The sequence below is a fragment of the Tursiops truncatus genome, chromosome 12 (genome assembly GCF_011762595.2).
Source record: "Tursiops truncatus isolate mTurTru1 chromosome 12, mTurTru1.mat.Y, whole genome shotgun sequence".
NCBI lineage: Eukaryota > Metazoa > Chordata > Mammalia > Artiodactyla > Delphinidae > Tursiops > Tursiops truncatus.
In genome coordinates, this window is record NC_047045.1 from 50,275,273 (window position 1) to 50,302,395 (window position 27,123).

A 27,123-nucleotide genomic window follows, 5' to 3' on the forward strand; every position below is an offset into this window, starting at 1 on the left:
TTATTAACTCTGGACTATAGGATTATGGATGATTTTGTTTTCCTTATACTGTTTTCAACTTTTTCTCCAATAAAACCACATTACCTTATTATTTAAACATTTTAACATACCCAAGAGAGTAAAAAATCAGTGGCATTGGAAAAAAGTTGAACTTAGGAGTAATATTATTTAAGAAAATAGTACAGGGCAGAACTCAAACTGGAAAATGAAAGGGAAGAGAGAAAATGAATTCCTACACTGGTGTAGGAATCCAGGTCTAGAGTGAAGAGGTCTTGGCCTGGGTACTGGCAGATGCTGTGGAGGTTATAGTGATATAAGAAATAATTTAGAGCTGAAATCAAGATGGAAAGTTTACTAGCCTGTTCCTCCTACAGTGTAGGTGCCACCCATACCAGATGTCTGAGAATTATCCTTAATCCTTTACTTTTCCTTCTCTCTCAAGATTTTTCTCTTTGTCTTTGGTTTTCTGCAATTTGAATGTGATATGCTTAAGTATACATATTTTTGTATTTATCTTGTTTTTGTTCTCTGAGCTTATTGAATCTGTGGTTTGGTATCTGTCATTAATTTTGGAAAGTTCTCAGCCATTATTACTTCAAATATTTCTTCTCCTCTAGTGTTCTAATTATGTATATATTACATCCTTTGAAATTGTCACAGTGTCCTTCGATGTTCTCTTGTACTTTCTTCATTCCTTTTCTCTTTGCATTTCAGTCTGGGAAATTTCTACAGAATTACCTTTAAGTTCATTGATTCTTTCCTCCATCATATCCAGTATATTGATGGGTCCATCTTCATTCTTATTTCTGTTATATTGTTTTTGATTTTTAGAATTTCCTTTTGTTTTCTTTCTTAGAGTTTCCTTCTCTGCTCACACCATCAAACTGTTCTTGCATAATTTCTGCTTTTTCCATTAGAGCGTTTTAATATATTAACCACAGATATTTTAAATTTCTGCCTGAAAATTCCAAGTTTATGCTATATCTGGGTCTTATTCTGAGGCTGCTTTTTCTCTTGAAACTTTTTTCTTTTTTTGCCTTTTGCATGCCTTGCAGTTTATTTTTGAAAGCTATGATGTATTGTATAATAAGAATTGAAGTAAATAAACTTTGGGTGTGCAGTTTTATGTTCATCTGCTAGGAGTTGGGTTGGGCCATGTTGCTTGTTTTAGCTGTAGATGTCAGAGGCTTCAGCTTCCTCTAGTGCCCTTGATTTTGTCTCTCTTGTTGACTTTGAGCTTCCCTAAGAACTCTTCCTTGGACAGAATCTGCATCTTGCAGCCCTTTAACCTGTAATCCACTGCTATTACTCTGGAGCCTTGTTGATGTGGTGGTAAGATATGGGAAGGGAAAGCGTTCTCTAATCCTATGAATAAATCTCAGTCTTTCAGTGGGCTTGAGTTCCTGGGCTGTTACCTTCACAGGTGTTTCTTCACCTTTTTCCTCTCCTTATATCAGACGGGAAGGCTAGAGGAGCAGGAGTCGAGGAAAATGTCCTTTCCACTCATTGGATAAGGTTCTGTAAAGTTTTTTTTCCCTCTGAATATAAGCCTTTGTTATAGAGAACACTGTGGAGCTCTGCACCTATTTCATATCTGTGCTTTTCCCCTCCCCCTGCCAGAGCCATAAGGGGATTTTCTTGGCTTTTCACAAAAAGAACCTGGTGGGATTTCTGGAAGCATAACCCATAGAAGTGTGGGTGGTCTCCCTAAGACTGTGCCCTTAAAGAGTTTCTCACCCTCATGCTAGCCCACACTGAGTCTCCAGTAATTCATCAGAATTACAATTTTTCTTCCTACTAGTTTATGGTTTCAGAGGCTTCTTCCCCCGATAAATATATCTTAGCTATGACTCTGGATTCTTCTGTCTTGCCAGATTTTGGGGTGGAGGTTTGCCTTGTGACTTTAGTTCTCTGATGGGTCCAAGAAAAGTCACTAATTTTCAGTTTGTTCAGTTTTTTCTTGTCTTAAGGACAAATGGGACATCTTCCAGACTTGAAACATGTCAGAGCTGAAAGCAGAGTACCTCTCCTCTTCTTCATCCTTGCAACAATTAATCAAAGAGTCCCGGTTTTATCTTCCAACTATCTCTTAAATTCATCTCTCCTTTTTATCCCCACTGCTATTGTTTTCATGGAGTTTCTTTGTCTCCAACTTAGATCATTTCAGAAACCTCATAAATGGTCCCAGTGTCCTTAAATCCCCTCAAATTATGTAAACATACATCTAGTTTTCCAGAGATGGTCCCAGTTTATGCCTATTTTCTGCGTGGGATGATCATGGTGCACCTTTTACAGTCTCAAAGCATGCCTGTTTGGCAACAATGATGTGGTCACCCTTGATTCACCCAGGATTGTGAATCAATCTTGGCCTGAATCCACCTCTGCCCTCAAATAATCTTTCTAAAATTTAAATATGATCATGTCCCTCTTCTGTATAAAATTCTTCAAGTTCTTTTCTCAATCTATAGGGTAAAGTCTCAATGCCTTATTAGACAAGGGCATCAAAGGCCCTCCGTGACTTGATTCTGCCTTTTCTGACTAGTTATTATCATGCTTTCTCAACCTCTTAAATTTGAAGACCTAACAAAATAGAGCTACTTGGTATTCCTTGAGCACAACATGTTGCTTTAAACACTGCTACTGGATTTCCCTGGTGGTCCAGTGGGTAAAACTCCATGCTCCCAGTGCAGGAGGCCTGGGTTTGATCCTTGATTTGGAAACTAGATCCCGCATGCATGCTGCAACTAAGATCCTACGTGCCACAACTAAGACCTGGCACAGCCAAAATAAATAAATATTTAAAAAACAAAACAGTGCTACCTTTGCTCTGAAACCATCCAAGGCCCGTTCTTCCCCCTACCAGCCCTTCCTACCCTACCTCTCCCAAATTATTTATAAATTATTATAAATTAATTATGGTTAATTAATCATGCCATTCATAGTTACATATTATTATAACCATTGTTTTGTGGGCTCAGTCACACATATACAAAGACTACACTACAAACACATACTATACACACTAGATTATGAACTCCTCAAGAGCAGAAACTATGTCCTAATCATTTGAATTCTTGGTGTCTGACATAGTAGGTGCTCAGTAATGTAGGTGGTATTCAACAGTCACTCTGTTGAGTTGCATTAGGAGACAGGAGAGCAGTAAGTGTTCTAGTCAGTGGCAAGGGTATAGTCGAATTAATGTCACAGATTTATACAGAGTAAGGGTCCCTTAGACCTATGATTACCCTCAGGAGAACTTACAATGCTGATTTTCTGTAATTCTGAGACTTCAAATGATTAGAGATGAAAAGAGCAGGGCAATTCAATGATTTAGAAGCAACAAAGAATAAAGGGAATTAAAAAAAAAATTACCCTTCACCTTTCGGCTCAGTTCCAACTTAGAATTCTGGAATTCCTTATAGTTCTGTGCTGGCTTCTGGTACACAGCACACCCTTTTATTTCTTCCCAATCTCAGTCTACTTTTGTAACCTCTGCCTGCACTCTCAACAAACAACAACTTCCTGGCCACCCACCCTCTTGGACCTAGAGTTGTACGCACCAGTCATGTTGGTACTTCTGGAATATAGCCAGAGGAAGTGGTCTATGCAGAGAACATGAAATTCTCTGGTCCCTGGAGCCTGGAGTGTGCCTGGAAGGGTAAGCACAAGCATATCACTTGGCCCAATAGATTCCTCACCCCACTGGGAGAAGGATAGCTGAGAGAGAGCCCAGTGGGGTCCTCTAACTGTTAGTGCTCTGAGTAGGGGCTCCTCCTGCCAAGGTCTAGAGTGGTATTGAAGTGAAGACTATATAGGAAATGGCAGAGAATAGCATTGTGTTATTATTATATCAGCAGGTTTTTAGTAGAGCAAGAGGTGAGAAAATGCTTTGGGGAACTCCCTATAAAATCTGCCCTTAATATAATGGGAGACCTATAGGACAGAGTGGAAAGACACAAAAGCCATGGATGGAAGTACATATAAAGACATATAAATTAGGGGTGAATATTAGCTCATAATCTCATTTCCTCCGTCTCTGCCCTTCTTGGCTCCCTATACCTGGACAAAGTGGTTCCTTTCCTTAGAAATAAACCCACTCTCCTTTCCTAAATACATCTTTTCCTTGCTACCCACAGTAGGCTTTGGAATAAGACATTTCTGGACTCAAGTCCTCCTTCTTTCATTAATGATTTATGTAGTCTTCAGTAATTTGGATGGCAAGATTTCATTTCTCATAAACCTGAGAAGATTAAGATGAATTACCAGATTAGTTTGAAGAGAGTGAGAGAGTTGGTGGTTAGAAATGCAAAAATGGGATATCCAGGTACAACCAGATATTTATCAGAATTTCCCATGAGAACTTTGTGTTATGGCCTATAGAGCTTGTTTTGCTAAGAACCTTTCAGTTGCTAGAGACTTCATTGACTCAATCTACTAGAAGTCTGGAAAGAGAACTTATTTCAGTCATACCTGGTTTCCCAAATAATTAGTCATCTATTTTCTTCTACCTACCACAGGTAGAGTCCTCCAGAAGCAGATGCTGAGATGGAGCTCAGAGTGCAAGCTGTTACCTGTGAAGGGAAAGGCAGAGGGAGAAATGAAACCATGATGAAGGCCCCACAAAACCTCACCCAACCAGCTGAGTTAATACTCTGTATTGACTGTGAGGTCTTTCCCAAGACTGGTCAAAATAGCCAGGCTTTGTATGCGACCTTGCTCAGTCACTAATGCGGGCTGAGCCATGAAGGGCATGATCTCAGGTGAGGCAGGTCTCCGTAGCTGAGGCAGACTCTAAAGAAGTTGACAGCTGGGGACCATCTGATGACCACACTCCCTGTAGCTGGGCATCCAGTCATTCCCTGAAGAGAAACCTAAGTGGCACATCTCTGTGTCCACCTCACCATCTTTGACTCTGCTTTCTTTCCTATGTGCTGGTTTCATTCTGAATCTTTTCCAAACTTATGGTGAACGTGTTCACCGAAAGTTTCAGACTTATGTTTTACCAGCTGGGAAGCTTTAGAGAAAGAATCTCTCTTACAAAAGTTCCAGTTAATGTCCTGAGATTGAATATTATACATTTGGCTTGGGGTCAGGAGCTCACTTCCAGCGCCAGGGTCCAAGGTTAGCCTCACCTATAATGAATGGACTGAGAGCTAGAGTGAAGAGATTCCCTAAAGGCACATTATGGTACTGTTACCAAACAAAGGATGTTAGGGAGTGGGAAACAGATGTCTTCTACCCTGATGCAGGCTCAGGCACTCATGCAATCTGGAGCCTTTCTAGAGCGGCCTGGAGGTCCCCAAGGAGTTGTGGGACTGCATTTAATTTTAGGTAGAGGATCTCAAAAAGCATTGTTAACATTCACAGAAACCCTCATTATTTTGGAAGACATGACCTTGAATTCTAAGTAAAAGAATTCATGATATTATAACATAAAATTATTACAAATTCCTCTTTCCCTTTTTACAAATTGTACCAATTTTCTGAAGCTCCATTTGCTTTCTTTTTATTTGTGATAGTGTGGAGAATAACTGTGGGATTCTGCAAAATGCTGAATGGGAAAGTAGCACAAGAACACAATAACAAAGAGCCTTTCATGCTGCAAGGAAGAGTACTCCTGTTGGCATGGAGAACCTCTAACACTGGGACTGCAAAATGGCAAACCTGTGAAAAGAAAGAGATTTCTATATTCAGAAATACAGGATACCTTTAAAGTAGTGTCAGTTTAATGTGTGTGTGTGTGTGTGTGTGTGTGTGTGTGTATAGACACATGATTTTTTTGTCTCTGTAAGTATGTACAAATCTTTTATTTAAAATCTCTTTGGTTGGGTTTATGAAAGGTTTCTCTCTTTGGAGTTTGTCTTAAATATAATAATCCAGGGCTTATACTCAGAGGGCACATGTCAAAATAGCCACACTATTTATTAAATATTGAAATATTTTTCTACCCATTGGGAAATGGTATAGTAGTAAATGTGAATGAGATAAATTCTAAAATTAATTAACGAATTTCAGCACATGTGGTTTTTCTCAGAAACCACACGTCACTGTGATTCCAAGATTTTTTAAAATTTTTCTGGTCTGGGCACTGGAGCACAGAACTGGAAGGCCCATTGAAGAGATCCTGTTATTTATTTCAGGTGTTGAGGAATTTCTTTTGGGTTCAAATGTCCCTGGTTGGGAGAAGGGAAATCACACAGTCACATTGAGGAGAAATTTGGTGACGGTTGAAGAGTTTGGGAGAAGCCTGGGGCACAGGCAGCACAAGTGGGGCTTAAATCACTCAAGTACGATTGGGACACTTTGCTTTATTGGAAAACTCTTCCCTGATGGTACTGACCATCCCTGCACCATGTGCAGAGGTTTATGAGAAGGGGATCTCCTGGGATCCCTTTCAAAGGTCAAAAGAATGTGAAATGCAAGGAGTAACCATGAGACCCTTCTCTCTGTCCCCTCCCTACTGCTCATAGCCAGTTCTCCCCATGGAGGAACCTCAAGATACCCTGGCCCTCCCATCCCTGCCCCGTCTGCTCCTACAACTCTTCCAAGCACTGGCGCTGGCTGAGTCTGGAAGCAATTGCCCTTTCTCTTTACCTCTTCTTTCCCATCTTGCAATTGTCCTGCTTATTAACTGGGCTTCAACCGGCTGTCCCCGTCCCAGCACCAGTTGTTTCCTGACTGGACTTTGCAGAGAGGCAACCATCTCGCCTTTCTTGCGTGGAACAAAGCAGGCAAAACACGCAGATTCTTAATCAGGTAACTAGAATTGGCCAACAACCACCCCCCTTGTCCCCTCTTCCTAACTTTCTTTTGTTTTGGTAGGATTTATTATTATTTAGGATGGTAAGGCCAACATATCAGGAGACAATGGCCATTGGAAAAAATTATTATTATACACACAGATCCCAAGTGAGAGAATACAGGTCATGCCACTGAGGGCCACAGGGAAGCACCAGGCAGTCAGGAGGCAGAGCGAAAAAACTGCCTTTAGCCAGAGCCTTTACCATGTTTTCCATATGCAGGGTAAACAGGTTTGGGACTGACTAGTCTGAATCATTTCAGTGGACTTTGGAGCATAGGAGCTGTCCCAGGTGTCTCACATCTGGTCCTGCAGTGATTAGGGCTGGTGGACTGTGGCCAGGAGTGTGAGAGCCTAATAAGGGAGGTGGTGAGAAGTGTAGACTCTGAACTGGTTGGTTTGTATTTGGAAAGATTGGCCCTGGGAGGATGATTCCTCCTGAGGGGGAAGAAAGCAAAGGAGGCCAAGGCAAGGTGACTCAGAGAAATTACCAGGTTGTTTGGAATAAGGTGTCTCTGGTACATGCACATAGGGCAGATTTTAAATCATCAAGTTTGCAGAAACTAGAAACATGATTAATACACTCTTTCCCTCTCATCCTTTTTTTTTCTCCTCCTCTGGCTTTCCAACTTCTATCAATAAATTTATGACAAAGGGCCACTGTCTTTGCTATTATTTGATGGTGGTTGGAGAGAGATTCATTTTAATGGAGAAGTCTTTGGAAGAACTTTATATGTAAAATCTCATCTAAAAAAGGAGCATCATTTAGCTCTGTCAACCAAAAATTACACTAATGATTTTAAAATCATAGAATGACTTGAATGAATTTTACTATAAATTTGAATACTTGGTAAGCAAGATATACAAGGTATAGAGAATACAGTTGGCCCTTAAACCACACAGTTTTGAATTACGTGGGTAATTCAAAATGATTGAAAAAAATGCGGATTTTTTTCAATAGTAAATACTACAGTACTACATGATCCACGGTTGACTGAATCTGGGGATGCAGAACGTTGAATTATGAGGAAACGTGGGTACAGAGGAACCAAGGTTACAGAGGGCCGACTATAAATTATACGTGGATTTTTGAAGGTTGGCCTCCCTAACTCCCGTGGTGTTTAAGGGTCAACTGCATATATTTAGAGACTAGAAGAATATATATTTTTACAGTCTTGATTTATATATTAAGACTATAAACTCTGTATTGTATATTATACAATATGAATATATTCATATATTGGATATTACACATTTTATATGAATTTAAATGACTAAACACTTATTACACATGGTATTCTTGTCACCTCCAACTTTCTAAATCGTGATTTTCTTTCAAAGCCTATTTAAAGTACCATCATCTTCTTACAAACTTGCTCATGATCATGACATGTATCTCTTCTGTCTGTCATTGCCTGCCCCCTGTCATTGCCTTTCTAATTTTATGATGGCAAGATCACTAACATTCTCCCCCTTAGTTCCTAGAGCAGTTGTACTTATCTAGGGACGGGTGCATATCAGAATCACTGAGAAGTCTCCTCTGAAGTATATATTCCTAATCCAGTCCCTCACCCAACTGCACACACAAAAATATATCTATCTAGGAGATATTTGAATCTAATGAGAAATCTTTCTCGAAGTGTATCAAAATTACTCGGGGGCAATGCTGACCTAAAGCAGAAAACACCAGGGACTCCCTGTCCCTACCTCGTCTTCTAAACTGGAGAACTCGGCACTGAGCAATGTTCCTTGACAGATTGACCTTGGTCATGGTGTTCTAACATTGCTCACACTTACTAATGTAATCCAGATCATGGCTAGTACTGGCCACTGTTCTCCAAGTCAAAATTGTTACTCAGTATTCTGATAGCAAACTCCTGTGGCTGGGTTTTTAAGTCTAATCATTTCTCTCCCCTTCCACGCCCCATCCCCCTATATTCTGCATGCCCAGTCACCGGAACTTGGTCACCAGACCTATGGTTTAAGTTTTTGTAGTGGTGTCCTGCCTTGTTATTTAGATCCACAGAAGGGTCTCTGTCAGTATGGCAGCCCAGTCTCTGTATATCATGGATTTCCTGGAGGGTGACGACAAGCCTGTCGATATAGCCAAGTAGCTCCTTCTGCTGTTATCGACTGGGTCCGCCCCCCACCAACCTACATTTTGGCCCTAATGGATGAGTTTATTCTTAAGTCCTGGCCATTCTCTGAAATTAAATCTTGTTTTGCTTAATTAGCCATGTCTAGATAATAGGTGATTATTATGTCTAGATAACGTAGCTGGGATATATTAGGTATCCCAGCTACATTTGTTCTCCTCACATACTTCACAGCAAATACATCAGCTTTGGGGTAGTTATTTGGATTTAGGGCCTCACTCCTCCTATTGTATTTGAAGGAGCTATGCTCCTCCTTCGTGCTTCTCAGAACACTCACACATGATTATTTGATAAAGGTCCACTTCCCACACTGGACTGTGATTTCTAGGAGGTCAGTGATCTTATTCTCTTTTTTATTCCCATTGCACCTAATGCCTGACAGAGTGCCTGGCACATAGTTAGTGCTCAATAAATATCTGTTGAATAAACAAATGAAAATACTAAGGCCCTTGAAAGTATGAGACTGTGTAATGTAAACTCCATCTTAGAATCTACTGTTATGTTACTCAGACTCTCAAAATATATTTAAATGATGAATAAAGATACTTGGAGGAATATATAACTTAATGTTATTTTCGAATTCATGGGCTTCAGAAGATTAACGTTCAATTTCAGAGAAAAGTGTTCTGCATAAAGGTTTAGATCTAAATATAAGAGGACATATCCCTGACTAAAAGTTAAGGCAAGCTCTTATTATGTAGAGCATTCCTGAGCTCATTTTGATGGTCAATACTCACATTCCTTTAAAAAATCTGTTTAGATAACTTTCTCCTTTTCATTTTGGCAACAAAACAGAATCAGAGTGACCAACGGACTTGATGTAGTTCTTAACCATTGCACAAGCCAACAGAAGGCTCCTTCTGAGTGCGTTTTGGGGTTAGTCCACATCTCCCTCATTTATTATGGAATGTAACTGGTATTTCCTGCTTCCACAAAGAAACTCAAACCCCATTTGATACATCAAGGACTCAGAAGGACAGGGCTGTTTTCTCTCTTTTCATCCATAGAACAAGGAATCCTCTCCTCTCCCCACGGAAAAAAAAAAAAAAATCCCAAATAAGACCAGAGGTACTAACAACTTCAGCCCCAATTCTGTTTGTTCTGTAACTGTGCTGTCCAGTGGAAATTTAATGTCAGTCATAAATGTGAGCCAAAGAAGTGATTTAAAATTTTCTAGTATTCACACTAAATAAAGTAAGAGAAACAGATACAAATAACTTTAGTAATATATTTTAACTTAACATATCAAAAATATATGATTTTACCATGTAATCGATATGAAAAATTATTAGTGAAATATTTTACTTTTTTTTCTGTACTTTGAAATCTGGTGTGTCCTTTACACTTACAGTACGTCTCAGTTCAGACTAGCCACATTTTAAGAGCTTACTTTTAAGAGCTTACTGCCACATGTGGCTCATGGTCACACTGGGGAGTATAGTTCTAGAATGTGTTTTTGTGCTATAGTTTTTCACACAGTCAGAAGAGACGTCCCCATTCATCTGCTGCAGCCACCGGCATCTGAGTGAGGAAAGGCAACCTGTTGAAACTTCTGAAAAGTTTTAAGTAGATTCAATAAATAAAACCTGTCGAAATGCTTCAGTGGTCTCCAGGCACTGCTCACCACAGCTGCAGTTGCTAGTTTAACCGCAACTTTGCTACAGTGTCGCTGGGCTGAGGCCGTTTTGCTGCAGCCGTCATTCTGTCCCTGTTCAGGCTTCAGTGTGGCCAAGGCACAGGGGAGGATTCTTTTCCCTTTGGCATTAAGCACAGCCAAGGGTGATCAAGCCAAAACTGACCCAGCCTCTCAATGCCACAGTCCTTTTCAGATACGCTCACATTTCTTTATCTTTCTTTCTTTTTTTTCTGTTTCTTGCTCTGGATAACTGAAGAGAAGGTAGAATCCTTCCAGGCCAAGTACCTATAGATGTTAATATCTAGAATAATATTTTTTAAAGAAGACTTTAATAGAGAGGGCTGATGAATTTGTGGAGAAATAGGGAACAAACCTATCCTGTTATGAGAACTGAGTAAGTTTTCTTATATTGTAATATGTAGTCAATCATGACGATTATACAGCACGTTCTGATCGTTTCCAGGTCATCTTTATTAGGGAGTGGTTGATGAGAAACTTTAGTATAAGATGATTTTCTTGATTTTCAGTGTTTCTTAGACCTCATGCCTCTGCAGAGTCTGCTGGGGAAGGCAGAGAGTGGGGATCAAGGGTGCAGGCAGCAGAGCTTTGGCCCTCCGTCTCTGTCTTCAGCCAGAGCAGCTCTGTTTGTTTTCCTTTTAATGCTTCTGGGCAAGATCTAGTACAGATAAGTGGTTTCTGTGCCAAATTTTTAGAAAACCACCCACCTACGGGAACTGTCTGTTTTGATTCAGTCTGAATCTCTTTCTGCGCTCGCCATATTGCATTTTTATCCTGCCATCTGTGCTAGGATGTCTACTTTTTCTATAGGGCCTTTACTGCTCAGCACTTAGTTTTTGCTTGTGCAACTGGGCAAAGAAAAGCTCTTAAATATCACATGTTTTGGGCTCATTTTTATTGTTTTTACTGTTTTCTGTTTAGTAATTCATGCTTATTGTGGGAAAATGAAAGAGAAAACTAGATAGAATAAATAAGAAAATAGAAAGCATTCATAACTGCATCACACAGATAAATGGTGTTAACATTTTGATACATCTGCTTCTGAATTTTAACATGTATATATTTTAGATTAAATTAGAATCATATTTTACACAGTTTTATGTCTTGCTTTCCTCAATTATCATCATATTGTGATCACGCTTCTATTTCATTAAAGCATAATTGTTATTAGCTTTTAAATTCTTAATCCTATGTATGTCTCACAATATACTTAATCATTCCTCTATTGTTGGAAATGTTGATTGTTCCTGATTATTTTTGTTGTTAAAATTGATACTTCATCTATCATTCTTGTACAAAAATGGTGCTTCAATGAACATTCTCACACATAAATATTTAACTACCTTTTAAAATTTATTTCCTAGAAATTCCTAAGCAAATAAACTTTCTAAATGTCTACGTATTGCTCAAATATTGCCCTCTTGTATCAAAATACAACCCCACCAGTAGTATATGTGAGTATCAATCTATTCTCACCCTTCCTGACTTTGAGTTCAATACTTCAAAAGAATCTTTTCCAACTTGATTTTTTTTAATTTTAAAAAATTTTTATTGGGATATAGTTGATTTACAATGTTGTATTAGTTTCAGGTATACAGTAAAGTGAATCAGTTATACATATACAACTATCCACTCTTTTTTAGATTCTTTTCCCATATAGGCCATTGCAGAGTATCGAGTAGAGTTCCCTGTGCTATTGAGTGGGTCCTCATTAGTTATCTATTTTATATATAGTAGTATGTATATGTCAATCCCAATCTTCAATTTGATATTTTTTTTAAGTTTTTTAAAAATTTTATTTGCGAGTCATTGATAGCTTGTTAAGGGACTTTGCATTTCATTGTCTGGAGATCTATCATCTATCTGTCTATCTATCTATCTATCCATTTGACCATTTTTCTTCTGATATGTTAATAATTTTAATTTTATTTATAAGAACATTTTATGTGTTAAGGCTGTCAAATCTTAGCCTATCATAGTCATTGCAAAAACAAATGACCTAGTTTGTCTTTACTTTTTACTTTTGTTAAATTTTTTTGTGTTTTTTTTTTGGACAGCATATGTTTGATCATAACCACTCTTCTAATCTCTATTCTGTCAGTCCAAGCAGTTTCATCCACACCCATAGCTTCAATTGCTATCTATTACATTGATGATTCACAAACTTACATCTACAGCCCAGGGAGCCCAAGATTGAGAGGGACTGTCTCAAAGAAATATGTTGGTCTGGGTTTTATCTGAGTGGAAATTGAATTAATAAGAAGGAAGATCATAAAGTTTTAAAAGTCGTTGTATCAGCTTCAACTACAAGATAAAGACAGTATAAAATTAAGACAGGCCTCTGGAACTCCTGAGCATATACATATATACACATAAGATCTTATTGGTTCTGTTTCTCAGGAGAACCCTGATTAGTACAGGGGGTATATAATTTGTCTCCTTACTTCATAGATCTTCAATTGAGAAGAACTATATTCAAGGAGTTGTATACAAGGAAGCACACCTGCTTTTATGATCGAATTTTATTTTGTAAGCCAATGTGTGACTCTGTCTTTTGTCAGAGAGATTTCTAAGGACTTTATCTTTATTGATTGACTCTAAGGGATGCTGCTTGTTTCTAACATGTTTACCAGAAATGCAGCTTCTGACATGGCTCACCAACCTGGGAAGGGCAGGGAGGTACTATATGCAATGATTGAGCTCTCAGCTGTCTTCTCAATGGCAACTGAATTCTCTGGATGGGGTCAGCCTTCTGCACATATTGATGAAGTAAGAGGGAGCACTTGGAAACCTCTTTTGACAGGTTGAGCCACTTCTAGCTAGGAATGTGACCTAAAAAAGAAGATTTCTTATTTTGTAGCACCATAATCTTTCTAGCTCAAATTTTAATAGTTACCATTTGTGTGTATAGCATTATCTTGAATGCTTTACATGTAACATTTTATCTTCCCAATATCCCAATGGGTAAATCTTACTCTTCCCACTTCACAGGTGACAAACCAAAGCCCAGTGAAAAGTTATCACTTTTAGGGAATGGCGGCAGTTTGAAAATGAGCCCATTTTACCTCTGCACTGGTGTTTTCTTCTATTGCACCAAATCCCCCAGTAGACAGAAAAATGCCTGACAGCACATTCCTTCTGCCTCCTACCCCTTCCTGGAGCTTTCCAAAATTTTACTGTTTATTCACTTCAGGCTCAGAATCGAGTAGGCAATTGTAGTGCTATCTTGCTCCTCTTACGTGGTACAAAAATCAGTAAGCAGTGGTCTAATGCAGATGCACCACAAAGAAAACAGGTAGAAGTCACAATGTGAAATTATTAGGAAAGAAGAAAACCCATCTTAGATGAATGCAACTGATAAACACTGGATTGGCCTCTGCTGTATGGCGATCCTTGGGGAGATATAAGGCTGAAATTAGATGTAGTGTTTGCAAATAAGAAGCTCCCAGATTGTGATAAGTAAACATGATTTGAATATCATTAGGAGTATCCAAAACATGATACTGCATCATGAAAATAAGGATCACAGTCAGAGGGCTATGTCTCCACTAGCATTTAAACATCATGCTTTGCCCTTGAGTTAGTGACTCAGTTGGAATAAATGACCTCGAGGGGCCTATTGTTTTTTAGCCAAGAAACAGCTAGTTTCCAAAGACCTAACAAGTTTCATAGACCATTCAAATTCTCCCTAGTATGCGAGCAAGATTTTTTCAATTTAAAAATTAGTCTGTTTATAGAAATATTTGTAGATGCTTCACAGACCTTTCAGAAAACTACTAAACATTAGCTTGGCATGTGAAGCGATTTCTAATATTTTTGTCTTAATGTTTCCCACAGAAGAGTGACTATTAAACACCCTTCCCTCCACTGTCAGGAGCAGAGTATCATTTTTGTTAAAAATGAGTCTTTGATTTAAAAACATAATACATTTCAAGGAAAGAAAATATTCTTGTTTAGTGTTTCCAGAGTACATGCTTACTTGGAAAAATTGAAACTTAGCATGCTGTTTTCCATAATTTGATATCAAGTACTCAGAGTATGTTTAAATCTTAGCCTTAAAATATATTTGAAACTGAAATGTTACATTGTTTTAATATCAAGACTCTATGTACAATTTCTGACCTGATGTGGAATATTGTACTTCAGATTTCAGTGCAATTATCTTCAAGTTTGGTGTTTGTTGAAATGGTATTTATTGAAAAATTGTACATTGTCACACACTATCTAATTTGGTAACATTAGAAGTGATGCCAAGCTTCCCACGTGTCTCTCTCCCTCTGAAAAACTTATAAGTGGAATCCTAGCAGAGACTGGCAGTACTAAGATTTAAAACAACTTTCATGTACTAAAATTTTTAAATGTGTAAGTTCCACTGATATGGTAGGCAAGAAAGTACTGTGTTTAGATTAAAGGACATGATGTTAAAGCTTGCCTTACGTTTTTATTACATCTCAAATTGCAACAAATCAAAAAAGATAAAACTTTATGAGACTACAGTTATTTCTTGTAAGACACTTGCTTGTAAAAATTTTTCTCTGCCTTCATTTATTTTTATTTTTAGTTTAAAAGCTAAAGCCAAGCCAGGAAGAGGAAGACAAGATGAGAAACCCAAAATCAAGGTAAACATTGTTTTAGCAAAGCACAGCATTGTGAAATAAACCATAAAGAACATTATCATGCATGTCATACTAGGTGTCCCAACAGAACTTGCTTTACCTTTCTTAAGGATATTTTCTATATAAAATAGATATTATTAGAGAAAATATTTCTGTATACTTGTCTTTCAAAAATGTCTTTCATATGGAATGTTTTCCTTTTTCTAATTTCCAGCTGAGAGAAATATGAAATATCTAGGTTCTGCCTGGAGGTTAAACAGTTTTCTGTAACTGATACCATAAAAACTAAAAAGAAAATCTGAAAAGGCTTGAATCTGACAAGCACGCACGTCTGTACATATATCTGAATTATCTAAACCCCTTAGGTCTCCAACTCATATGAAAGTATTATGAAGTTTTCAGAAGATTCTCTATTTCTTCTTGCTTTCAGCTGAGTAGAAGATAGCTCAAGATCTTTAAGAAAAGATTGCTACTTAGCAGTTTGTGTGTGGTCAAATGGTCAACAAATTAGTTGTGAGTCAAAAGGAAAAAAAACTTTTATATGCCAACATAAATTCCGTAGGCACTTAACAAATTATAAAACATAATAATAATGGCATAATAATTTAAAAATATAGCCTAAGCTACCTTGAAAAACGAGAAGAGTGGCTAAAGTTAGATGAATTTGGTTGGTTTCTGCCTTGAATCTCCTGCTTTTTTCTTCTCTGCCCTCCTGCCACTCTATCCTCCTGTGGCCACATGCAGGCCCACAGACGTAATCCTGGTTGCCTAGGAAGTTTTTTAGGAAGCTCAGTGCCACTCCCCCTCTGGGGGTGGCCCTTACAATGGAGTCATGTCACCAGCAAGACATGATGTTTTGTGCACCAAGGATTAGCTGGAGTTACTAACTAGGTTGTGAGTTTCAACATTCTCTTCTATCCTAACTTTTCAAAATACCTTCCTGTCCTTTAAATGCAGGTCTTGATACTGAGCTTGATTCCATCTCCCTTTTGCAGAATTGCATGATGATTTTTGGGCTCACCCACTGACCTTGCTGTGTTTGGAGAGATCTCCCAGGAATCAGGATGCAGCATCTCACCTGAGAGAGAGAGTGAAAAGACCTTTCACTGCTATACCTCATTCATTCGTTTGTTCGTTCATTTATCCATGTATTAAATAATACATTTATATATTTAGTCAATGTGTCCAAGAGAAATTTTTAATGAACAACCACCAGGATTTAGTAGTTGATTGGATATTGGGAGAAATAAAGTGGAAGCCTTTACCAATTCTGGTTTTAATAAAAACTTTGCCAAGTAAATTTCTGCTACCAGGGATCCAGATTTGACTTCACTGAACAAAAGTGCCCTAAGAAAGGGATTCCTCTGTCCTGGGCCTACTGTCATATGTCCTTCCCTCTCACTTTTTTTTTACAGCCTTGTCTTTCACGCTACCTGGGGATGCTGCTCCCACCATGGCAAATTTGGTGTTTAAGTTCTTTAAGAGTGATGACTTTAAATTGTAAGCTAAACCTACTTAAGGTATGTAAACTTCTTTTTACTATTTAGTGTAAATAACTATTTAAACTCCATACTCCAGAAGGTACCCTTTAAAGAAATAATAATTGGGTAAGCTAAAATTCTTTAGGTATTTTATGAAGCACAGCAAAATATTTAATAAGCAAATAGAATTTGGTATATATTTCTTATCCTCAGGGGAACCTCCTTTCTGTGACAATTATGTGATTTTTATTTTTGTATCTTACAACAGAAAGGAAAGACTTAATTTGTAGAATAATGACATAAAATGTGATAAAGAAATCACACTTTTTAAAAAAGTGAGCTACTTTTTAAAAGTTCTGAACCCAAGAAAATGAAGGAAGACAGGCTGTTTTCAACGCACATCTTGTATTTCTATAAGGTATATCAAAGCAAATACTTTGTATGGAAAACTAACAGCTTTCCATGGAAGGCATGTGATTGATTGCCAGACTAGTGATAAAGACTAGTTTGACTTGATCTTTTTTCTTTTTTCATACGTGAGCAAACTTCATGTTTGAACACATTAGTTCAAAATCCACCTTTGTCAGCTAAGAAATGGTGATTAGAGTAGACTTAATCCTAACGTACCTCCCAGAGGTATGCTGACAAAAAGAACCACTGGTGATTCTATGCTCCCTTCACATGAAAATCTGTTCTAAAGACATTATTATAAAAACTCTTCCTTTATCCTCTATATCTTTGAAGAACTTAGGAATGGTAAATATCATCTTTTTGATGATGAACTTGCAAACAAGTATCAATACTAAATGAAAAGTGGTTATTTTCCTGGCCTGGTTATGTTCAGACAAGGCATAATTTTTTCACACTGGTCTGTACAGAGTCTTTCATTCTTTTTTATTTTTTCCTAAAACGTTGGAAAATGAAGTGAATAAATATTTTAATAGTCCCTGTTCTGATTTTCTCTAGATCTTCCTTATTTCTTTTTGAAAATGTTAGAGGCTAGTAAGAAGACATGAAGAGTTGACACTAGTTTCAGAAAAAGTAGACTTGTGATTTTATACGTGCAATTTATTAGGTAGCTATAGTGGGCTTTAATGATACTCACATTGGTCAATGTCATCTCTTATCATTGAAATTATCCAAAATTTCTAAGTGTTCTCTATGTCAACAGAGTAAACAAACACAAACATCTGTTTAGAAAAACATACCGTTTTCCTATAAATACATAACTCTATGGAAACAAACAGAAAGTCATTGGCAGGAACAGTGATAGTATCTCAGTATTCTGGGGTGTGACAGTGTGATTAACCTGGCCCTGCTGCTGAGTGTCTAGGACAACTAACTTCTTCCAGAACCTGATGCTTTCTCAGGCTCACAGTTAGCATGTTAAAGGTATTTAGCACATCATGAAATCATAGTGTGAGAGGAATTCATAATGGTCGGGGCTGTGAATAACTTGAGGTAATGTAAAAGGATTAGATTTTTTTAAAATGTAAGACAATTTTTACCGATGAACAATAAAGTAATTTTGAATTCTATTTAAAAAGTTTTCTTTTTCTTTTTTAATGTCATGACAAGAAACCTGTTCATTCCTTTTCTCTATACTGCCTTACGTATACTTTATTTTTTTAAGAAAAAAAAAGCTCGTATTTCTTTTAGCAACAATGGTGCCTTCTGTGTTCGTTAATGATATGAATATATTCAGTTACTTAGGAACATTATTTCCTAGTCTGTATGTGGGCATTTCTTTAATATATTTTTTTAATTTTGTTTTCTTGAAGAAATAAAATGAAAGTGCTTACAGAGGAAACACTTAGCTAGCTTACTGATCTTTCTTTCAACTACAACCTTTTTTCTTCATAAGTAATCTGAAAATAAATGGTAAAAATTTGTCCTCTCCCACGATGATTTTGGAACATTAATAAATAAGAAAATAACTTTAAATTGGAGTAATTTTTTAAAGTATGAATTTTAAAATAAAATATAATCACTGTGGAAACATCAAGGAAAAAATATAAAAGACAAGTGAAAGAGTAAAATAACAAATATCCAGTGTAGAAAGATCAGGGGGAAAAAAGATTAGAGAAAAGAAAATAGTAAAATAACCTATAAGCCTGTGACCCAGAGAGAACCAATATTAACATGTTGGTGGGCACCCTACAGAATTTTCTCTATGTATGCATAAGCAGGGTCTGGTTTTAGCAACATTGGGAAATAAAATAATGTTTTATTTCTTTATTTGTGCAAATTAAAAAATTTAACATTGGTTCAGTCTTTCCTAAAGGTCTTGTGGTCAAAGATTCTCAAAGACACCTGGCTAATTCTGACAATAAGAGAATTAATCCTTATGCTAGCCTCTGCTCTCTTTGAGAGAAGAAAATCTCAGATATGACCCTTGCAGCCAATCTCTTTCCCTGCAGTCCTTAAGACCAGAATCATCCCAACCAGGGGTCAGTGGCCTCCAGCACCTTCTTCCTGCCATCAGTTTCTTCTACGTTCTGCGGGTGGAACCAGAATTCAGATTTACTTCATTTAGATCAGAGGTCAGCAAATTTTTCTGTAAAGGCCCAGATAATAAATATTTTAAAGTTTGTGAGCCAAGTGAAAAATGAAGGATAGTGTGTAGGTACTTACATAAGAAGAAAGAAAACAAATTTCTACATATTTTTAAATTGATGAAATGTATATTATGATTGTAATTGAGTACTCCAGGAGTCAAATTATTTTGAGAACTACAAAATAATATTTTGTAATACAGGACTATAAATTAAAAAATGGAATTCTCTTTTTTGAGGAAGGGGTATAACCTTTTGCTTCATTGGAGTTTGAAGTTAGTGTCCCCAGTCATCAGAATCCATTATAAATATTCATCTGTTAATGTTATCTGTAATGAGATTTTATAAAGTATCTCATCTTTCAAAATGTCTTTTCACAGAGATAATACTGCCAAATACTGTTATCAATCCACCAGCATATGATTTTAATCATATTTAAAATTTGAAATACATTAACAAGACTCTGTGAGATTCCTCTTCTGATATTTGCCTTTTAGTATGTCAATACACTTCAGATTAATCACTTCCAATTGACGGTTAGGTGAAAACTTCTCAATTGTACAGTTAGATGGTTTTGAAATGATGAAATTTCTTTTCCACTTGCATCAATCGACATCTGAAAAATGCTGCTGGAACTGTAGTTTGAGCCTCAAAAATGTACTCGCTGTAAATTTGTATGGGGATAAAAATCTTGACTCTTGTTTTAACTTTGCCAACACATGATGTGTATAAGGCAGCTTAAAATTATTTGTCACTCAAGAAAACATTAGTTGTCCAAATGTCTTTGCTGCAGTGTAAGTTTCACACATAAACTCTGTATTGTCTCATAACTTTAGATTTAATTCATTAAGAGACATTATCAAGGCTGCAGCAAAGGCTACCATCCAAAGCTATTCAGTATTCAATAATACTGATTGAGGGCAGTTCTTCTTGTTCAAGAAACTTTCACAAGCTTGGTAAATTTGTCCAACTATACACTATATGTGTATAGAATGCTTGGTCTGGTAATGTTGATGTATATTGAATTATTTTAGTATAGCTATAGTGTCACTTCATAATAAACACCATTCTTCTGCATCTAATTCAATAATAAAATAATCCATACTCCATTGTGCCTTAAAAGTACAATTTTCAAAGTGCAGTTTTCTCTTCTTGTGTCGACATGATAGATACACACTGGCAATTCATAAAAATCATTTCATGGTAAAAATCATATGCATGACATTTGAAATGCTGTTGAGTTATAATTACATCACTGTGATTTGTAGTGCACAGGGCAGGCGTGTGAAGTGATGAGAGTATTATATACGGTCTCTGTTGCAGCTACTTAACTTTGCCAATATAGCATGAAAGCAATGATATATGATATATAAACAAATGAATGTGGCTGTTCCAATATTACTTTATTTATAAATACTGAAATTTGAATTTCATGTGTCCTGAAATGTCATTATTATTTTGGATTAATCTCAACCATTTAAAAACATTCTTAGCTCACAGACTATACGAAAATAGGCAGAGGGTCAGATCTGATTCATGGATCAGAGTTTGCCAATCCTTATTTAAACTAAAAGCTTCATATCACTGCCATTTCTGCCTCTGTTCCTGAAGAAGAAGAAGGAAAGGGAGAAGGAGAAGGAGAGACAGAAGGAAAAGGAGAAAGGATTTTACAGCACGGTTCACTAAAGTCTGTTTCTTGTGGTCAAAGTTAGCCAATTTTCTATCTCTAGAATCACACTTAGACTTCCTCATGACTCCAGTTTTGTACTGACAGCATAAAAGAAGTAGCTCCTTTAGTCCTAAGGTCAGATTTAGGATTAATAACTTTTTAGGATTGTTGGTAATGAGAGTAAGCACTGACTTGTCTTCCTTACCTTAATATAAATCACAAGATAAGGTAGTGCAATGTTGGTAAATTTTCAAATGTCTGTTCAGTCTTACTCATGTTCACACAGTTGGTGTAAGATTTTTGCGCATATATTATATACAAACTGGAGCTCTCCCTATCTGCGATTCCTCCCTTTTCAAACACATACTTTTAGAAAGGGAAATCTTTAAAAAATTTAATTGAATCTACTACTTCTTAGGAAGGAAAACTAAGTCTAAGCCACTTGTACTTAATATGATGTCTTTTGTAATACCACACTCAGTTGGGACATGAAAGGGTCAAATGCCTCTTAGAATAAGAATGGTGGAGTCTGTTCTAAGAAGAACAGGCCAAAGTAAAGATAAAAGGTTTAAAAATAGCCTTTTATTTTTCACACACACACAGATGTATACACACATACATGTATGTATGTACCCATGAATGTATTTTGGATTTGAGATTTGGTTTTGTAATCTTATTGTCCACCATGATGAGCATTACCTACTAGATGATCTAGTGGGAAAAGAAGCCACGTTTTCTTCTGCAGTACATACTGAACTAGAATAGACACAGTCATATTTACTTTTTATTTTTTAATTTATTTTAATTTATTTATTAATTTATTTGGTTGCATCAGGTCTTAATTGTGGCAGGCGGGCTCCTTAGTTGTGACGTGTGAACTCTTAGTTGCGGCATGCATATGGGATCTAGTTCCCATTTTGCAATGGTAAATGGGAGTGTTTCCTTAATTTCTCTTTCTGATTTTTTTTTGATAGTGTATAGGAATGCCAGAGTTTTCTGTGCAATAATTTTGTGTCCTGCAACCTTACCAAATTCATTGATTAGTTCTCAAAGCTTTCTGGCGGCATCTTTAGGCTTTTCTATGTATAGTGTCATGTCATCTGCTAACAGTGACAGTTTTACTTCTTCTTTTCCAATTTGAATTCCTTTTATTTCTTTTTCTTCTCTAATTGCCATGGCTAGGGCTTCCAAAACTATGTTGAATAAGGGTGGTGAGAGTGGACATCCTTGTCTTGCTCCTGATCTTAGAGGAAATGCTTTCAGTTTTTCACCATTGAGTATGATGTTTACTGTGGGTTTGTCATATATGGCCTTTATTATGTTGAGGTAGTTCCCTCTATGCCCATTTTCTGGAGAGTTTTTATCATAAATGGGTGTTGAATTTTGTCAAAAGCTTTTTATTCATCTATTGAGATGATTATGGTTTTTATTCCTAAATTTGTTAATATGGTGTATCACATTGATTGATTTGTGTATATTGAAGAATGCTGGCATCCCTGGGATAAATTCCACTTGATCATGATGTATCCTCCTTTTAACATGTTGTTGGATTCTGTTTGCTAGAATTTTGTTCACTATTTTTGCATCTATATTCATCAGTGATATTGGTCTATAATTTTCTTTTTTTGTGATATCTTTTTCTGGTTTTGGTATCAGGGTGATGGTGGCTTTGTAGAATGAATTTGGGAGTGTTCTTCCCTCTGCAATTTTTTGGAAGAGTTTGAGAAGGATCTGGTGTTAATTATTCTCTAAATATTTGATAGAATTCACCTGTGAAGCCATTTGGTCCTGGACTTTTGTTTGTTGGAAGAGTTTTAATTACAGTTTCAATTCCATTACTTGTCATAGGTCTGTTTATATTCTCTAATTCTTCCTGGTTCAGTCTTAGAAAATTGTACCTTTCCCAGAATTTGTCCATTTCTTTGTGGCTGTCCATTTTATTGGCATATAGTTGTTTGTAGCAGTCTCTTATAATCCTTTGTATTTCTGAATTGTCAGTTGCGATTTCTCCTTTTTCATTTCAATTTTATTGATTTGTTTCCTCTCCCTTTTTTTCTTGATGAGTCTGGCTAAGGGTTCATCAATTTTGTTTATCTTCTCAAAGAACCAGTTTTTAGTTTTATTTATATTTGCTATTGTTTTCTTCGCTTCTATTTCATTTATCTCTGCTCTGACCTTATGATTTCTTTCCTCTACTGACTTTGGGTTTTCTCTGTTCTTCTTTCTGTAGTTGCTTTAGGTGTAAGGTAGATTGTTTATTTGAGATTTTTCATGTTTCCTAAGGTTAGATTGAATTGCTATAAACTTCCCTCTTAGAACTGCTTTTGCCGTGTCCCGTAGGTTTTGGGTCATCATGTTTTCATTGTCACTTGTTTCTAGGTATTTTTTTATTTCTTCTTTGATTTCTTCAGTGATCTCTTGCTTTTTTAGTGTGCACTGTTTAGCCTCCATGTATTAGTGTTTTTTACAGTTTTTTTCCTGTAATTGATTTCCAATCTCATAGCATTGTTGTCAAAAAAGATGCTTGATATGATTTCAATTTTCTTAAATTTTTCAAGGCTTGATTTGTGACCCAAGATATGCTCTATCCTGGTGAATGTTCTGTGTGCACTTGGGAAGAAAGTGTATTCTGCCACTTTCAGGTGGAACGTTCTATAAATATCAATTAAATCTATCTAGTCTCTTGTGTCATTAAAAGCTTGTGTTTCCTTATTTATTTTCTGTTTGGACGATCTGTCCATTAGTGTAAGTGGGGTGTTAATGTTCCCTACTATGATTGTGTTACTGTCGATTTCCCCTTTCATGGTTGTTAGCATTTACCTTATGAATTGAGGTGCTCCTATGTTGGATGCATAAACATTTATAATTGTTATATCTTCTTCTTGATTTGATCTCTTGATCATTATGTACTGTCCTTCCTTATCTCGTAACAGTCTTTATTTTAAAGTCTATTTTATCTGATACCAGTATTGCGACTCCAGCTTTTTTTTGATTTCCATTTGCATGAAATATCTTTTTCCATCTCTTCACTTTCAGTCTGTATGTGTCCCTAGGTCTGAAGTGATTCTCTTGTAGACAGCTTATATGGGTCTTGTTTTTGTATCCATTCAGCCAGTCTATCTTTTGGTTGGGGCATTTAATCCATTTACATTCAAGGTTATTATCAATATGTATGTTCCTATTATTATTTTCTTAATTGTTTTGGGTTTGTTTTTGTGGATCTTTTTCTCCTGTTGTGTTTCCCACCTAGAGAACATTCTTTAGCATTTGTTGTAAAGCTGGTTTGGTGGTGCTGAATTCTCTTAGCTTTCGCTTGTCTGAAAAGCTTTTGATTTCTCCATCGAATCTGAATGAGATCTTTGCTTGGTAGAGTAACCTTGGTTGTAGGTTTTTCTCTTGCATCACTTTAAGTGTATCCTGCCACACCCTTCTGGCCTGCAAAAAAGTCAGCTGATAACCTTATGGGGATTCTTTTGTATGTTATTTTTTGTTTTTCCCTTGCTGCTTTTAATATTTTTTCTTTGAATTTAATTTTTGTTAGTTTGATTAATATGTGTCTTGGTGTATTTCTCCTAGGGTTTATCCTGTATGGGACTCTCTGCACTTCCTGTATTGGGTGACTATTTCCTTTCTCATGTCAGGGAATTTTTCCACTATAATCTCTTCAAATATTTTCTCAGACCACTTCTTTTTCTCTTCTTCTTCTGGGACCCCTGTAGTTCGAATGTTGGTGCATTTAGTGTTGTCCCAGAGGTCTCTGGGATTGTCTTCAATTCTTTTCATTCTTTTTTCTTTATTCTGCTTCTCAGAAGTTACTTCCACCATTTTGTCTTCCAGATCACTTATTTGTTCTTCTGCTTCAATTATTCTGTTATTGATTCCTTCTAGTGTATTTTTCATTTCAGTTATTGTGTTGTTCATTTCTGTTTGCTTGTTTTTTAGTTCTTCTAGATCTTTGTTAAACATTTCTTGTATTTTCTCAATCTGTGCTTACATTCTATTTCTGAGATTTTGGATGATCTTTGCTATCATTACTCTGAATTCTTTTTCAGGTAGATTGCCTATTTCCTCTTTGTTTATTTGGTTTTGTAGTTTTACTTTGCTCCTTCATCTGTGACATATTTTTGCTATCTCTTTTTTTTTTTTTTTTTTATGAGTGTGATTGTGTTCCTGTCTTACTGGTTGTTTGGCCTGATGCTTCCAACACTGGAGTTTGTAGGCTGTTGTGTAGAGCTGGGTCTTGGTGCCAAGATAAGGACCTCTGGGAGACCTCACTCCAATGAATATTCCCTGGGATCTGAGGTTCTCTGTTAGTCCAGTGGTTTGTACTTGGAGCTCCCACCACAGGAGCTTCCACCTGATGCCCGGCTCATGAATGAAGATCCCACAGGCTGGAGGGCTCTTCCAGCCTGCCTCTCCTGATCTCCCCGGCTTCCCTCTTATGTGCCCAGGGCCCATGCAGCCTGAAGGGGTCTTTGGAGGGCAGAGGACCAGCCTCGGAGCTCAGTAGCTTTCCTGGGCTCAAGCAGGCAGGGCCAACACCCTCTGCTCCTCTCCCACTCCTCCAGTCCTGGAGGGCTCCTCCCACCTGCCTCTCCTTTTCTCCCTCAGCCTCTCTCCTATGCCCCCAGGACCAAGACTGCCCAGAGGGGGCCTCTGTGGGAGTAGGAGCCAGGCTGAGAGGCAGGAGACTTCCCCAGCTGATGGGGCAGAGCTCATGCTCCTCCCTGATCTGAGCCCCCAAGGGTCCCTCCAGGTGTGGGATCCCCTCCCTCCCTCAGACACCCCTCGGGGGCATCGGTCCTCTCTGGCCTCCACTTCTCCTCCCCCCTCAGCCGCTGCACGTCCTACCGGTTTACTTGGGGGTTCCTCCCATCTCCTTGGGTGTCAGAGCCCCCCACCCGCATACAGCAGGCTCCCTAGTTTTGGGGAGACATGAACTCCACATCTTCCCACACCACCATCTTGACACCGCCCCCAAGAAATTTCTACATGCTGAAGAAAGTGGTAATATTTCCCAAACAAGGGCAAAGGACTGAAATAGGAAGATAAAGAAGTATTCCTTTAGGAAAATGTAATTTTTAAAAAAGAGGATTGGAAAGGAAGGGATTTTGTGAGAATCTAAGTGTGGAAGCAGCTACATTAACTACATTGGAAGGAGTTCCAATTTTCCTTTCTTCTCATTTTACTACTGTCCAGAAATTTCCCCAATTTTTGCATATTAGCATGTTTAATGTGGTGGAAGTTAGTGATGCAAGGTGGCAGGGGGAAGGAGACACTGAGAAATGAACAGAAGAGATTATTGGATTATAAGTGTCCTTTCGTACCTTTTAAGGGATTATCCAGTTCTTTAAGAGTGTACATCTTTGATTGCTTGGGCTATTTTGCAACTCCAGATGGGTAGGAAACTGATAACTTGTAGGAAACTACAGGTAATGCAGATAAATCTTTTCCAGAGCAATGCAAATGAAATTGTCCCTTAGAGATATTATCAACATAAAGATTAACATTAATCTATAACAGGAGTTCTGAAAGTATGAGTCAGAGTCCTCTTGTAGTCTCACAGACCTTTTTTGGAGGCCTAAAAGGTCAAAACTATTTTCATAATAATACTAAGATATATCTGCCTTTTTCACTTTTATCCCTTCACAAGTTTACAGTGGAGCTTTCCAGAAGCTATATGACATATGATATCACCACAGATGAATGCAGAAGCAGATATAAGAATCCAGATGTTTTCTATTAAGCCAAACATTAAAGGGATTTACAAAAATGTAAAACAATGCTACTCTTCTCATTAAATTTGTGTTTGTTTCAGAAAGCATGGCTAATTTTCATAAATATATTACTTATGTTTTAAAGTACTATCTCTCACCTCAAAATTATATAGCCGCTATATTTCTTCTAGCATCTCAGGGTCTCAATTTTTAATATTCAATTTTAGTAAATTAGCAATTTATTTTGCTATGTGGCATGAGGTAGGGATATTTTTTATTCTCAAGTAGTTAGCTAGCTCTTTTACTAAGTAAACTTTTCTTTCTTAATCATTTGATATGGTTCCTCTGTCATATATTAAATTTTTATATATACAGCATTGTTTCTTGATCTTCTGTTATATTACATTATTTTCTTCTATTCTAGTATTAGTTACAGAATTTTTAAATTATTAAAATTGTATAATATATTTTAATGT

General features: G+C 37.1%; 1 long non-coding RNA gene across 4 annotated transcripts in view; it reads left to right on the plus strand.

Annotated features, from left to right (window-relative positions):
- Positions 1-27,123, plus strand: part of LOC109552832 (uncharacterized) — a 79,048-nt gene that overhangs the window by 13,620 nt on the left and 38,305 nt on the right. For all 4 annotated transcript variants that reach the window (XR_002179742.3, XR_012324810.1, XR_004529242.2 and 1 more), the window contains exons 2-3: positions 15,171-15,228; positions 16,641-16,745. This is a non-coding gene — a long non-coding RNA (uncharacterized lncRNA). The remainder of the gene's footprint in view (positions 1-15,170; positions 15,229-16,640; positions 16,746-27,123) is intronic.